We start from the raw sequence: 15,710 nt of genomic DNA, 5'->3' as shown, positions 1-15,710 counted from the left end.
CAGAAGGACGTGATGGAAGCTGTTTAAAATAACCTTAAAAACAAAGCAGTAGCAGCAAAGACTTTCTACTATGAAACAGTGAGGAGTGTAGTTTTACAACCAGTGTTAAAGCTGACAGCTCCATCATGGTCGACAGAAACCTGAGAGGTGATCAGCGTATGATCTAATAATACGATGAGATCAGGACCTACAGAGGACAACAGGTGAGCAGAGTCATTTTACTGAGTGAGGAGAAGCTTCACTGGGCTGAGTGTGACTGACAGCTGCTGGAGGAACCAGGAACATAAAGTCAGAAAACAACCAGGGACAGAGAACACAGAGACTGCAGGGAACATGGTATAAAAAAGACCTGAATAAACTTAGATTATGAGCCAAAACATGTGCATCTACATTATGCTTATTAATGCTGGAGCAAGGAACTGTGGGATGGCACTATCTGTTCTTGCTTTATGACTCAATAAAGCTTTGATTTGCAGGTCAAGGAAGTCTAAAAAATATGAAATGAAATATAGTCCATGAAATGCTGATAAATAGTATTTTTTTTTAAATAATCTTTGATATTCCAACTAAATTTGGCACATGACTGTCTTGTCACCTGCAAATGTTGAAAAGTTAATGCAAAGGTGGGAAGAGTACTGAAAATCTGTACTCGAGTACAAGTACTGTTACATTAAATATTACTCAACTACAAGTAAATCTACTGGTGTTAAAACACTTGAGTAAAAATTCAAAGTATTCTTTCTTGTCATCCACATGTCGTGGTTTTCATTGGTCCATTTGTGATCCAGTAGCCATATTGCCGACAAAAATGCAGATGAAAGTTTTGGATATTATTTCAAATTGTATTCTGTACTTAATAAAGTAACTTACATACTTACACTATACTTAAATACTTATATACTTATAATCTGCAACATTTTCCTAAAAAAAAAATCAACACATAGGCTCGAGATATAAACATAAGACCTTTCCATCATCTTGATGACCCACTAGAGGTGTGTGCTGCTGACTGTATCTGCAGCTCTCTGTTGTTGTTGTTCTGTGCAGTAAAACTTCTCTAAACTCTCAGGTTTGATCTCTGATCCGTCTCTGACCACAGGGAGGCGCTGACGCTCCACCTGAGCTCAGAGGATCCCAACATCCCTGCAGATCTGTGAGGGAACAGCGGCTGAGATCCAGAGGCTATTTAAAGAAGCTGTTGCCCTGCGGCTGTCACTGAGGAATGCTGCGCTGGGAGATGCTCATCACACATGCATGTCCGTCCGTCCGTCTGTCCAACGTGCCGAGACTGACTGACCGACTGCAGATTACTGCTACACACCAGCATATGTCTGAACACATGTTGTGTTCACATTCTGCACATGCATGCACACAGGAGATAAACTCAGAGGAGTAAATATCTGCAGAGAGCTTGAACGTGAGATAGTTTCTATCCTAAAAATAATACACAAACACACACGCTCAAAATCCAGACTAAACTCAAAAGGCTTCAACACAGTTTGTTACAGCTAATATGAGCTTCCCCTGTCTATTATATTTTTTCTAAAATTCATTTTAAAACACCTTATAGAGCACAGAATTATGACTGCAGATCTGTAAAATAACCACACATCTGTTTTGTGTTGTGTGCAAATACATGTATGTTAATAAAGCAAAGATAGCTGTTATTTTCATTACATTTAATTTTGTGGAAATCCCATTTATTGCAAACAATTTTAGCATTTTCTAAAATCTGAAGAGATAAATTATGGCTTGTAAAATGTGAGAATGATGCAATGAAAAGTGTGGATTTATATGTGATAAAAACAGTTAGATTGAGAACTTTACACAGAACAAACAGTAAAAACAGAGAGATTTCCTCTGGATTTGAGTCTGTGTGAAGCTTTGTGTTGCACAAAAAGGAGAGCGATCTTTAAAACAACAAGCCTGCTTCACATATTCAGAAAACTTAAACCCTTTTTTGAACCCAAAGAACTGCTTTTACAACAAACACTAAAAACTAGAACCTACCTGGTCATTATCTTTAATAACTATGTGAGACTCAAATATAACTTTACAGCCTAAAAGAACTAAATACTGAGGCCTCGGGGGAGAAGAGGGAGAGGAGGAGCATTAGGATCACAGGAGGGCAAGATGGAGGTTTTTTCTTTTTAATAAATTACGATTGTTATTTATTTGTTTGTTTTTGTTTCTTTCACTGTATTCCATATGTAAATGAAAATTTATGAACATTCACAATGTTAAGTGGATTACCCAACTGAATAGATGCATTATGCAATATCAGCAATATTTCTGTTATGTTACTTTCATATCCACTCTTACTGCTAAAATAAAAATATGATGAACGGTACAACACTGAGTCACAAACACTGGAACCAAGATCAACTGAAAGTATAATAAAGTGACTGTACATTTAATCTGTTAAATTCAAAAAGTGGATTTAGTGTTAATTTAGTCCTTAATAATTTCTCACATAAATCAGTGTTTCCCGAACTTTTTTTGACAAGCCATTCACAACAGGCCTCATCAATAAATCTTTGGAAGAGTCAGTGTACATAAATTAATGTTTCTGATCATTTTACTGCCATCTATGCATCAGCTTATATGATCTTGACACGTGTGTAAACAAACACACGTTTACATGCTGATACTTAAAAAAATGAGACATAAATGCCTTTAGGCTGAGTTAACTGGCCGTCTCATTGTTTTTATTTCCTCTCATCAAATCTTAAATTTACAGAATTTCTTGCAAAGTCTTATTTATTTGGTGACCTAAGTAAAACTCCCTGTGACCCACCTGTGGGTTCTGACCAGGTAAAGTTGTTGCTCTGCAATTAATTATGATTTCAATCAAAGATATATCTTTCAGGGTTGTTTTTCTTTATTGATTTATTGTTTAAAAAAGTTTGAAAAATGTTCATCACAATGTCTGAGAATGCAGGGGCTTTTGAATGTCTTGTTTTCTCCAACAGTCCAAAAATCACTTTACGACGATGATATCAAACAGAAAAAAACAACAAATCCTCACAACCAAGAAACTGGACACAAAGAAAGTTTGACATTTTGGTTTGATAAATGATTTTACCAAATGATCAGTCATGAAAACAGTAACAACTTGTCCAAATTCTCTGATTTCAGCTTCTTAAATGTGAATATTTTCTGGTTTCTTCAGTACTCTCTGACAGTAAACCGAGTATTTTTGGGTTGTGGACAAAACAAGACATTTGAGGACGACATCTTAGACTCTGGGAAACACTGATCAACATTATCTGACATTTTATGAACCAAACAACTAATTGATTAATCGAGAAAATAATCAACAGATTAACTGATAATGAAAATAACCATCAGTTGCAGCCCTAACTTAATTTTTACTTTCTAAGTGTGTACATGAGAGAACCACTGGCGTGTTGCTCTGCACAAACTCGTTTTGTAAACCGTCAGCAGTTCCTCATTTGCCTGAAAACTTCATGTGCATTTTAAATACACACTGTGTCCAAAAGTATGTGGACAGCTTTGTGACCTCAACTCTGCAAACACATGTGGCTGCAACATTGGACTGTCCACATACTTTTGGCCACAAGTCCCCTTCTAACCCCCAGAAACACTCCAAGAGCCTCCAGGGGCCCCAGGATGGAGGAGCCACATTGGCTGGCTACTGAACACATTAACCAGGGCTATTTGTCAATAACCAATAATCAGGCGTAGAGAATGAGCCTAAAATATATTGCTGATGACAACATTTTACAACAATCTCAATCTAACAGAGTCTGAAAACACAAAACCACAATAATTCTTCCAGAAATCAAACCAGATGAGGTTGTCAACTGCTGTGGGACGCATGCTGTAAGAGGTGATCAGTGATTGGACTGGACGCACGTACACACACACACACACACACACACACACACACACACACACACACACACACAAACGATTGATAGTCTTTTGGCCGTAATGGTCGAGGGAGTTAGTCACCAGAACATCACCTCCACTGAGAAGTGAAAAGCTCTGAGGAGTCGACGGGAGTTGGAGGAGACGCCGACCGCAGCGTCTCATCCAGAGGTCACAGAGAGACGACTGAATTTATTACAACACAACGAGGCCGTGAAATGAAATCATCTTAATTCTGCAGGACTTTCCAGCATCAGAGCTTAATCCAATACTAGAGAGGGAACAAAACGGAACATTAGAACATTTTTCCAGCCTCACGAACTTCTGCCCCACCGTGTCCTTTTATTTGGGAACAAACTCAGAAACCGTCATTAGACTCAGAGAGGATTAAAACCTGAAACATCTGAGAACAGGAGAGGATCCACACTCTGAGAAATTAACATGCTTACTAGAACCATAAAGTGTTCTTCAGCATCTCCCCATAGAAGAACCATTTTTGTTTTTCTAAAGGTTCTACTTGGAACCCTTTCAGCGAATTCTGCTTAGAACAATCTGTGTAAGGTTTCACCCAGAGAATCCTTTGATGGTGTCTTGGTTCCACCCAGACCCTTCTATTTAGAACCTTTCCACCTTCTAAGGGCGGTAACAAGAACTCATCCTGGCGGTTCTACTAAGAAGGGTTTTAACTAGAACCCATGCAGGAGGTTCTCCCAAAAACCATTTTATATTCCAAGCGTTTTCTCTCGCACCCACCCAGAGGTTCTACTAAGCACCCTTTTTTACTCCAGGGTTTTTTTTAATCTAGAACCCACACTTTTATATTCCAAGGGGTTTAGCTAGAACCCACCAAAGGAGGGTTCTACGGAGAACCATTTTATATCCACCTAGAACCCCCCCCAGACAGTTCTAACGAGAACCCTTTTATATTGCAAGAGTTTTATCTAGAACCCACCAGGGGGATTGTACTGAGAACCATTTCATATTCCAAGGGTTTAAGCTAGAACGCACCCAGGGGTTGAAAAGGGTTCTTAATGGAACCCTCAGTCTTACCCTAAGAACCCTTGATGAACCCTTTCTTTAAAAAAGGGGTTCTTTAGAAGCAAATGATTCTTGGTAACCCTTCAAGAAGAACCCTTTTGGAACCCCTGTCTCTAAGCGTACACATCAGATGTTTTCCACTGTCCCTTTTCCCTCTTCCTGGTTCCACTGACAGCTGTTTTGTTGCCATAGCAACATGACAGGGGGCAGCCATAACAGTTTACTAAAAAGCTCCGCCTCCCGCTACATCTTCGTGTTGAGAGAAGTTTAAAAACCACCTCTGCAGGAATCTGAGTGTAATTGGGAGTTTGCATGAGAGAGTGTGTGTGTGAGTGTGTAGGTGTGTGTGTGTGTAGAGGTGTGTGTGTGTTTGTGAGTGTGTGTGTTCTGGATTGGCAGAGCTCTGGGAGTTTTCCCTCTTTACCGGTAACAGGAGCTCCTTGATGCCAGCTAGCTCGACATTTTCCAGCCGCGTTCTCCGGCGGTGCCAAACCCCTGATGCAGTTCTGCAGGGGGAACGTCTGATTGTGTTTATTGTGCTGCCACGGTCCACGCTCGACATGGTGGTTAAAAATTATCATTTGTAAACCTAATTAAATCATCAGGAGAGCCACTAAAAATATCCCCAGGAGCTAATTAACATCAGTGACACAGAGACGGCAGACAGAGGGGAGATAAAAACCTGCAGTCTGGGCGGATGCTGCAACATACAGCGTGTTTACATCACTGTCCTGTTTTTAATCATATTTGGAATTTGACGTTTACATGGAACATGAAAAAAAATGTTATTTACATCCCTGTTTACATGATCATAGGATCATGCAGGTTTCTGATCATTTTGCTGCAGGTGTGTCTTGATTTATTGATTTATTCAGAAACCTGGATGAGGTGTTTACATGCCACAATATTCTGGATTCTACACTGTAAAAATTAAAAAGTTGAAGATACTCAAACTTCAAGACAATGGACTGGAATAGATTTTTGAGTTTTGACTCCAACTCAAGTTTTATCAACTACTGATCTTTAGTTGAGATAATTTACTTTTCTTCTTTAGGTAAACTTTTTGAAGTTTTGAAATTTAGAAAATTAAAACACTATTTTTTTTAAAAAAGAAGTTTATTTCAAAACTTAAAAGTTGGGCTCAGAACTCAAAAATCTATTGCAGTGTGTTGCCTTGAAATATTAAAGCGTCTCAGTGTATTGTAGTATTTTCTCAAAGCTGGTGTAAAGTCTTATCCAGGCTTCTGAAATCAGAATAACCTGTTTACATGAGCAAGAAATGAACCAGAATGTTTAAAAAACCTGACCCAGGATTGTGCATGTAAACACACTCATATGTTAAGAAAACAGGTACCAGTAGGTTTATTTACTTCTTTTGTGAAAGTGAGATGGAATGATCAGACTGCAGAAAATTTGAAAGACTGCTGGGAAATTTGGGAAATCACAGCTCAGGTGACAAGACGAGTCTGATCACTCCGATATTCTCTGACCAATCAGTGGTCTGCAGCATTTTAACTCCACCTGTCAGTATCGGCTCGACTCGCCTGGAAGCTCAGCAGACAGTTAAGGGAACAATGGGACAGAACCATCCACAGCTTTTCCAAAGGAAATATGAAAATAAAGAAAGATGAGAGAACATAATAATCCTGGTCAGTTTTCCTTTATATGGTCTGATATTGATTCAGAAATTCCCCAGTTTGCTCATTTAATATGTCTTTTGTCCCATACAGTTTTAAAAAAAACTGTTACATCAATTCTCAATTAAAATTTTTTAAGGATTCCTTCTACAATTTACAGCATTAGTTCTCTGAGAATCATATCCAAGCAAAACTGTGACTGAAATATCTCTAACTAAATCAATATCGAATTGAATCAGGACCTTGTGAATTGAATGGAATCGATCTGAATTGATACCCAGCCCAATAAAGAGGAGGGTTTACAATCTACTCGTTCACTGCTAGTCACCACTAAATACCTCACACTGGTCCTTTAAGAAGACATTTGGACATTAGATTGAACCTTTAGAGACAAAACTGCAAACACACCACATTAGATCAGATGATTTTCTTCTATATTTAATATAATAGTGTGATGATGTGAAACGGCATTAAATCACTGAGACGGCTGGCTACTGCAGACGGAGAGGTCACACTGCTCTTATTAGTGACCGAGGCTGTGAGCCACATTCATTCTGACCACACACACTGAATCCACATAATTGAGGTTCACTGCAAATGTTCATAATAAAATTACGCTCGGTGCCAAAGTCCCCGCGACAGATTACGTTACACTTCACCCTTAAAATAGATTAACGAGGGAGAGAAGGCCATGTGCTGCTGTTCTCACACTGTTAACGAAAACTGAAGCGAAATACATCAAGAAACTTTTAACAAGTGTGTAAAATAACCCAAATTATTTTTCTGAGATGAAACCATATTTATTTCCAGTTTATTTTCCAGTGAATAATCATTTCTCCTCACACCGCGAGGCTCATAATGATGTACAAAACAGTCGGGCTGACGTTCAGAGAAAATACAGCTCAGAGTTTGAGAATTATTTATGAGGAAAAATTTATCAAGCAGAAAATTTAAAGGCTGGCCGTCTCCAAGGTAGAGCTGCCGAGGGCCGCGAGGGGCCGACCAAAATACAGAGTGATGTAATGAACCAGAGGCCAACATCAGTGTGACTGTCGTCAGAAGAACCAACCAGACAGACCGTCAGATAAACCTGATGCAAAGTTACAGCAACAAGCACAAAATTATTTCATTCGAAGTTTAATTCAGAATATAAGAGAACAAAGTGTAGCTCTAAATAAACAATGTACAGAACTACTGACCAACCTCATTAGTGAATATGATGCAAAAAGAGTCAATAATGTAGGAAAAAATATTTCATTTCCTTGTAGCTAAAGAACAGATTAGATTGATTACCAGGCACCAAAATGACATATATGAGCAGTGGAGAGTGACAGTGACAGTTACACAAATCACATTGTGGTTGCAGTTTGGCTAAGTTTAGGCGACAAAATGATTGGTTAGGTTACGGAAAAGGTTCAGGTTAAAATAAGTACTGTATGTTAACTTAACTTCAGTAACTTAAATTTTTAAATAACTCAATGTTAAATTTAGTTTTTTGGACACAAACCCCAGTCTCCTTTCATTTATCCACCCTTAACCCTCCATAGACAGACTTTCTCTGTCTTTATAGACAGAACACAGATCTCTGTAACAGAAGTATCGGCCTCCCTCAATCATCCAGACGAGTTATCAAGCTGCAAACATTGAATTAGACGGTTTACAAGCACCTAAATCACCAAAATGTCTGGTTGTTGGATGTACAGTTGTCAGAATCAATATTCCACTGGTTGACTCAGAGTTGTACAGGATTACGACAGGATCACGAATGTTTCAGAGCAATCAGCAGCATTCATGGCTGCAGGCTATTTAACGTGTTGACTGGACTGAGGACGCGATCAAAACCGCTCGTGTTTGCAGCGCCTGTTGACAAGCTGTTGTGGTTCACCATACTTCTGTTGCCAAACTGCATGCATCTTGTTCATTGTTTATTAATTGCAAAAGCGTCTATACTCATCCTGTCATAATTACTACGCCCTCTAGAGGTCACCACCTAATAATAAAGATAAATATGGGTCATAATAAGCTGCGTGCACAGACGACCTAAACTGTCGTTTTTCTTGTGAGGACTGGTTGGCTGGCTGGTTCAAGTGAGAGAAAAGCTGCATCAAAGGAACAGTTTGTGAATTAAAATGTTTTAAATATCAAACGCTTTATTAGACCCTGAAACATGGGTTGAAAAACGTCATGCAGTGCTCACCTATTACTCCCATGTCTTTTAAAGTTTGCTGATCTGTTAAAAAATCTACTGCAGATATTTATGAAGTTCACTGTGTGCATTTGTGTTTTCCTGAGCAGACGCACTCTGAAACATTTAGATTGGAAGATGAGTTGAAGTAGTCATCACTACTGCAAACTTTTAAGAGCTCACTCTTACCTTTGTATACTGCATGATATATTGATGAAAAGACACAACTGTCATGAGTAAAGGGAACCCTATTTTAAAAATCCCATCTGTAGATCACTGCTGGCAAAAGTGCCCCGAATCAGATTTTTCTTTTGCTCATATGTGATTCAGATCAGATTTTTTTAATTCTGAATTCATGTGACTTTTATGCCCAACTTGTCTTGCTGCAAGAGGAGCTGACAGATGGAGTTAAAAGTCTTAAAGGTCACCCTTTTCATCCTGAAATTTTGGATGAAATCTGTTTTTGTGAAGCCAAGCACTTAATAATCCCAACAATCCTGGCTCCGACTCGAACTCAGCGTCCACGCACACCTGTGTACAAGACGAGCAGCCATTGCTCCACAAGCAAACATAATTAAAAAATCTGTCCCATTTTCTCCTCATCCTCATTCTTATTATCATCTGCTCATGAATTCTCTGGCTTCCACTTCAGTGGCGTCCATATTTATTTATGTACGACAGCGTGCTGCGTGTGACATTTTTGGCCTTTTGCACATGTAACCAGTTAACACTGGAATCTGATTATGGGCATATTCAAAAATTAGTGTGAACATCCAAAGCAAAAAAAGGAAGAGATCTGAGCTAAGTCTAATAACCTTATGATCCAAGCACCATTATTATGTCTGATAAATCAACCAGTCAAGAAATGGTTCTAGCTGCAAACAATGTGCATGTTGTCCCCCACAGGACTCAAACCACCAAATAAATCAGAGCTAATAAGCAGTTTTCATTATTAAATAAGTCTACTGGGAAATATATGAAATGAAAAAAACAACAAATGCCCATGTGTCACGACAGTCAGAGACAGAAGACAGTACGGGGGGTGGAGGATCTGACTGTTGCCTCCTCTCACTTTCCCTCACTCTTTGGTTTGGATCAAATCATTCCCAGATGTGGTGGCAGCAGCTGCATGTGAGTGAAGGATGGTGCGGTGTGACGGAGGTGGCAGCGGAGGGTGGATTGGTAGGGAGTCTTTAGCTCCGTGCCAGCCTCCCGTCAGGGTTTTTTGGGATGGAGCTGCACCGATGGAGCGGGGGGTTTCGTTCGATGGTTTTTCCAGCCCGTCTGCCAACTTAACTGTGGTGAAAAAAAAAAAAAAAAAAAAAAAAATCGACAAAACAAACAAAAAACACCCGACTGTGTGACACGTTAGCTTCATTCAAAGCATTTACACACTCCAAAGATTATTTTCCAACCCTGTGAGATGCTGTGCAAAAGCATATTGTACATCCCATATTGTGCACAGCGAGGATTAAACTCAGAGTTACACATCAAGACGAGGTCAAGGCGAGTGTGTTGCACGCAGCTTGCGGCGGCGGTTTCGGTGGGAAAGAGCAGGTCACATGGCTGAAAAAAAAAAAAAACCCCTGGCTGGCCTCCGTGTTTAGCTGCAGCCCTCTGCGTTTCCATGGCTATTTACTCCGAGCGCCATTGTTTTGCTTTAATGATGCCAAGAGAACAAGAGGCATGAAGCAAAACAGGATCTGAATGTCTTTAACAGTGCACAGAAACACACTGAGTCCAGACGCTCAGATACAGAGCGAGGCCTGAGCTGGAAGTGGATTATTCACCTCTTCTCCACAGCGGGGGCGAGCCAACTCCACTTTATAACACAGGATCAAAAGCAGTGTTCATTTATATGAAACCGAACCCTGCCGGCAAATCATCTCAGCTGACATGCAGTTCTGAATGAAATCACATTAAAGGCTATTTGGGAGGAAGCAGCGGACATAAATAACAAGCAAACCCTGATTTAGTTCTCTAAGGCTCCGTAACTGAAATCACAGGAAGGTTTTAGGATACATGTCAGCGCGCTCTGATGCTTTATCACCGCCAAATGTTTAATCTTGTTGCTACATGAGCTGAAGAAACCAGAGCATTTCCACAACCTGCTGCACAACCAAAGCACAGGTCCACAGGTAAAAAAAACACCTGTGGTCACCTGTCAAACCTTCTTTAACCTTCGTCTCCTGTTTTCACTGACACCTTCCCTTCCCTTTCCATTGTTCACTGTAGGACTGAACAATTTTGAAAAAATATCTAATTGCAATTGTTTTTACAGATATTGCAACTGCAATATAATTTTCAATATTAGAGGGAATGAGAACTTTTACATCTTAATTCTCATTTTCATTGAGGACATATTAAAATGATGTAGAACTGCAAACGCATCTCTGCAGCACCAGAATAATTTTATGAACAGAAATCAGGTTTTAGCAAATACTGCAACTCCTGTGACTTGAAAATTGCAGTAGACCATATTGCAGTTTCGATAAAATTTTGATTAATTGTTCAGCCGTACTGCAGGCCACATTTTCTGAAAAGACTTTCACTGTTAAACGTTATCTTAATACAAACAGAAAATAATTTATTTTGATTAACGGCAGTTGCAAAAAAAAATCTGGACAACCAGATTAAAAGATATTTCAAAAAAGACAGAATCAGACTAAGTGATCTTTGTACTTCACAGTTTTCAGAACTCAGTCAGTTCACAGCTGTCCCTGAAATCAGGAGTCGGAGAAAATTAAGAAAGCAATAAATATATGGAGGCCTCGGTTTGGACTTGTTCATCCCTGCAGTGAAACCACAATTTTCTATTCTTGACCAAACAGTCACAGGCTGAAAGGTTGCAGCTACCAGAGTGAGCGTGGAGTTTAACATCTATTTCAGTTTAAACCACAGCTGATGTCATGCAGTTCATAGGGAGCAGAGAGTCGTAAATACAGTATCTGATTCAGTGCAGTGTGGGTCATTTATCCCTGCTGCATGACTGAAAGGCCGTCTGGGGCAGATCAGCAAGAGGGCCCATCCATCGCTACTTTTACACAGAATAACTTAGATACACAAAGATCAGCTCTGCCAGGTGGAACTCAAGCTGGACATGTCCAATTTTACTGGATGGGTGACTTTAAAAGGTCTGCGGGAGCGCGTTCATTGGATCAGGATCAGATGTTCCAGCACCACTTCCCCTCCTGACCTGGGCTGTCTGAGATACCTGACCCCCCCGGAGGTGAGCGTAGGCTGTGACGGATGGCTCGGGGCCCGGAGCCCAACGCTCAGGTCGATGATGCAGCGTGATACTCCCAGAGAGGGAGAGAGGAGAGAGGGGAGCAGGGCCAGGACTGAGGCTGAAACACAGCTACAGCTGCTGCTGCTGCTGCTGCTGCTGTCGATGGCACCGAGTCTGAGCGGCGTGCCAGAGAGGAAACCTTGACCAATCAACACTGACGGGTCAGAGCAACCTCTGTGTCAGTGTTCACGTGTACAGAATGAAGGGATTCTGGGTGACTTCCAGGGATATTGTGTGTCTACATATGCATATATGTGTATGAATGTGTGTGTGATGAGGTGTGTGTGTGTGTGTATGAACACTCCTGTGCTGACATCTCACCCCTGCATGGATATCTGAGTATTAATTACGCCGTGTTTTGCCAGAACGAAGGTGCGAGGCAGAAAAATCTGAAACGCGAGCCAACAAACAGCTTTTTCTGGATGCAGATCTGACACCCGACACTCGTTTACGGCGCCGCCTCCACCTCTCCTCCATCCCTCCATCCTTCTTCTTTCAGAGGTGTGAGCGCTGTGAGCCCGCCAGACAGGAAATGACCTCATCCAGGGACCGAGGGGATGTAGGATCAGCACAAAGATAAAAGCAGAGTGGCACTCAAGAGGGGAGGGGGTCAGGGGTTAAAAGTAGAGATGAGATCAACAGAGGAGGGGGCGCCTGTGTGTAAATATAAATGCTGCAACTAACAGTCGAACGACGCAAATGAGAAAATGAAACATCAGATTTGATTATCAATTAATCATCATCATAAATGACTTTTCAACAGTACAGCAGCTGTTTTCTGGCATCACCTGTCCTGCACGCTATGCGCTCTTTCACGCCTTGAATATGAGATTTCTTCAACCAAACCAGAGTCGGTGATTGTTGGAACAGTGAAAAGACAAACTGAGACATTTTGGTGAGTTTTATTTTGTTTGCGTTGAGTCTGAATGAAGCTGCTGAGAATGATTTTAAAATTACTTTTTGTCAAAGGGAGTCTGCTTAGTTTGGCGAGAGCAGTTAAACAGCTGTTTCTGGTTAATATATTTTATTATATATTTTATTCTTCAACAAAGCTCTCTCACTGCAGCGATCCTTTCCATAATATTGTCAGACACTTCGATTAGCAATCTGAGCCTGTAAAAACAAGCACAAGTAAAGAAGGAAGCGTCACCTGTCCTGTCTGCTCTGTAGCTCACAGTGCATCACCTGCACTCCTCTGCTTCACTTCCGTCAGTTAGTTTAGTGGTTTGTGGTGATTTAGAGACTCAGATTGTAAAGTTTACAACCTGTCATGTTGTCAGGAAGGATTCATACCTGAACAGTAACATAAACAACAATGAGTTGCTTAAAGCAGCTTAAATCAGATGCAACAGTTGTCAAGATGAAACGGCGGCGTGGACCTCCTGACCTCTGATAAACATTAGAAGTAATAACAGCAAGCAGCCTTTTGTTTTCCTGTGATAGCGGGTCGATTATATCATTATCTATAACAAAACTTGTTTTTTTCAGATTATGAAATAATTACCATCTAAAAGAATTATTTCAAGCACAGCCATTCTGAGCTTCAGTACAGATTGCTGATAAATGGCAGTACAAGTTTACACCATTCAAACAGCACCAGTAAATCGAGTACAAATTAAAAAAATACATTTCACCGCTGTTTCACAAATTTATATTGCATTAATAAAAAAATAAATGAGGGCGTCTCCTGTGTACATACATGCTGTGTGTATTTCTGTCGGTGTTTATATTTATTTTTTAGCAGTTCTGGAGCTGAAAATTCATGTAATCATGAGGGACAGAAATATACAGATGAGTCGGCACTGCTGTGAATAAAAAGAGGATAAAATGAGAAAAACAGTTTGTAAGTGCATATGTGTATGTGTATATATATGCAAACATACTGACTGGACAACATGTACTCATCATTCATCTGTATGAAGGAGTCAGTGTCTCCAACCAATAGGAACGCTCATATTCCTCACAGAACAAAGAGGATGACATCATACAGTTCTCTCTCTCACAGAGACGTCCTGACGACCACATCGTCGATCACAGAGACATTTGATTGAGTTTTCTCATCATCTCTCCATCCTAAACCAAACATCATGGTACAAAGAACCCTTGTATAAAGCGCTCTTTAAGGAAGTCAGCAACTCTCTTTTGTGGTTCTGTCTAGAATCGTTCCACCTTTAGAGGGGGCTAACAAGAACCCTCCCAGGGTGTTCTACCAAGAACCCATTTTCAGTTGTTTTATCTAGAATACACTCAGGGAGAACATCTTTTATATTATGGTACAAAGAACCCTTCACTAAAAGGTTCTTCAAAGAATTCAACAGCCCTCTCTAGGGTTCTGTCCAGAATCTAAAAAGAACCAGGCCAAGGTGTTCCACCTTCTATATTACAAGAGTTTTATCTAGAACCCACCTAGAGCGTTCCTTCGAGAACACTTTTATTTTGGATGAAAAGGGACTCTACCAAGAACTTTTGCCTTTTTTTAAAAATGTTCTTTTGAAGCCAATGGTTCTGGATAAAACTTCAGCCCAGGAAGAACCCTTTTGGAACCCTTATTTCATAGAACGTATGACCAAAAGTATGTGGACACACTATTACTTTAATGTACTCTGAGTTTGATTCCCTTCATTTTTCATTGACACAGCAGCTGCACATTTACTCATTAACTTGTTCAACATGTGAAAACTACACGTGCGTCGCATCATATTTAAGTCATCTTATTTTCCATCTTTGATCTAAAATGACAGTAAAACAAACGCCCAGATACAATTACAAGTTTTGGCTCTTAACCTTGTAAATGTCGGCGTTCCTCCACTTCCACCCTGGAACCCTCTTCCTTCATTTGTCTTTATCTCAGACACACTGCTGCACCATGAGCCAGATGATTCAAACACAAACCGTCCACACACACACACACTCACACTCTCACACACACACCTCTGCACATCACAGCTCAGATTTGTCACCCACAGAGAGAGAATCGACCAGAAGAGACCCTTTTCTGTCTGTTTTTGCTTCTATTTCATCCTCTCTGTCCCTCCAGTAGCATCGATATCCTCCAAATTGAGTCTGAATGCAAACATCAGTTCACACAGAACAGAAAGAAATCCAGAATCAGGCTTTGTGATCTTTGCCTGGAAGATGAAGTTTGCTAACTGCTGCAAAACTTGGGGTCTGACAAAATATGTGAGAAGTAAAAGTAAGCAATAAGATCTGAGTCTCAAAAGTACAGACAAATGTGGCCTCTAATTTATAAACCATGTATGAATCATAAGCGTAGTCTTACTGTAAAGTGGTGGCGTTTTGATAGATGGCTCTAAACAGTGACCGAGCCTCAGCTGACACTGAGAAGAAGAAGCCAGTAAAAACTGATCCAGAATCAGAAAATGAAGTATTTAAAGCACTGAATGTTTTATCTATTTTCTATAGTTTTCTAGCTCTGTGATTGGATGTTTCTCACTAAAAGGCTCATGGGATTTGTAGCTGCCTTCCTTTTGTTTTTATTTCCACTGACTTAATCAAAGAAGCAGATATCTTCTAACACAGTTGTTCATGTTCTGCACTGATGATTCAACCAGAAAAGTTTCATGTTCATCCAACACTTGAGGAACTCCAACTGTCAGTCACCTCACAAGACTTTTACTCCTGAAAACCTGCACTCTCAAAATAACTC

General features: G+C 40.1%; 1 protein-coding gene across 4 annotated transcripts in view; it reads right to left on the bottom strand.

The window, feature by feature from the left end:
* pde4dip (phosphodiesterase 4D interacting protein) overlaps positions 1-15,710 on the bottom strand; it is a 125,459-nt gene that overhangs the window by 60,187 nt on the left and 49,562 nt on the right. The window lies entirely within an intron of this gene.

This window comes from Lutjanus erythropterus, chromosome 7, assembly GCF_056507025.1.
Source record: "Lutjanus erythropterus isolate fLutEry1 chromosome 7, fLutEry1.hap2, whole genome shotgun sequence".
Taxonomy (NCBI): domain Eukaryota; kingdom Metazoa; phylum Chordata; class Actinopteri; order Lutjaniformes; family Lutjanidae; genus Lutjanus; species Lutjanus erythropterus.
This window is presented reverse-complemented; position numbering and strand designations above follow the sequence as displayed.